We start from the raw sequence: 1,139 nt of genomic DNA on the forward strand, positions 1-1,139 counted from the left end.
TATATGTATACGTAAAGGTATATGTATGGATCACTTTAATACGACTGTAATTTTTTTTAAAAAATGGTTTCACATTCAGGTCTAGTGATCAAATGATGGGTCTGCAGTTAATGATGCATCCTAGAAATACATTGCATGTGAATAAAACACACACATACACACACACACACACACACACAGGCATGCTTAAAAATATGCACATTTATATACACACGTATATGTGTGTATGTGTGCATGCCTGTATTTTTGTATATGTGTATATGTTTGTATGTATAGGTGTATGTACTTTTGAATGCCCCCGGAAGACCCATGTACTTTTCCCCTGAAATCCTATGAGATGTAAGTCCTAAGATACGTCTCGTTGATTATGAAGACCTAAATTTGTGGAGGTTCTAAAATTTACAAGTACAATTCACACGTATTTACATTCTATAAAAGTCAGAATATGTGATGCGCATGCCTTGCCCTCAACAAATGCAACACTAATTCAATGTTATAACGTCTATACTGACATATACAAAATGTTGTGAAAAATTATTCCTTTATTTGTGAGATCGGCGATGCTGGAACACGCACTGAAGGGTTTTTTTGAAGTCGACCTCAATACTTATTTTAAAGAAGTCCGCTATTTACTTTATCGGTCTCTTTCACAGAAGAGCTAAGTTATGGGGGCAAAGAAAAAACACAGCCACACATAAATATATTGGGTCATCCCATAAATAATGCGGTTTTTAATGCTTCTTTTATTTTTCAAAATTAAGATAAACAATGTCTTTTCTTGATCTAAAATATGCTCCCCTTCATTTTCTACAATACTCTTCCATTTACCCTGGTAGAGGTCCAAGGAGCCTCTTCCAAAATTCACTTGTTGGTGACGAAAAATACTCCTCCATTACTGTTCTGACTTCGTCTTAAAATTTCCTATTTTTTCCGTCCAAATGATTTTGAAGACTGCGAAATAAATGATAATCAGATGGGGCAATGCCCGGTGAATATGGTGAATGGGGCATCGTTTCCCGTTCAAACTCCTCCAGCCTTTGGAATGCCATCCTCGCTGTATGTGGCCGAGCATTATCCTGATGGAAGAACACCTTTCATCTTGAAACCAAAGATGGTCGTTTTCCTTCTGGCGCTGACGG

The sequence above is a fragment of the Octopus bimaculoides genome, chromosome 3 (assembly GCF_001194135.2).
Source record: "Octopus bimaculoides isolate UCB-OBI-ISO-001 chromosome 3, ASM119413v2, whole genome shotgun sequence".
Lineage (NCBI taxonomy): Eukaryota > Metazoa > Mollusca > Cephalopoda > Octopoda > Octopodidae > Octopus > Octopus bimaculoides.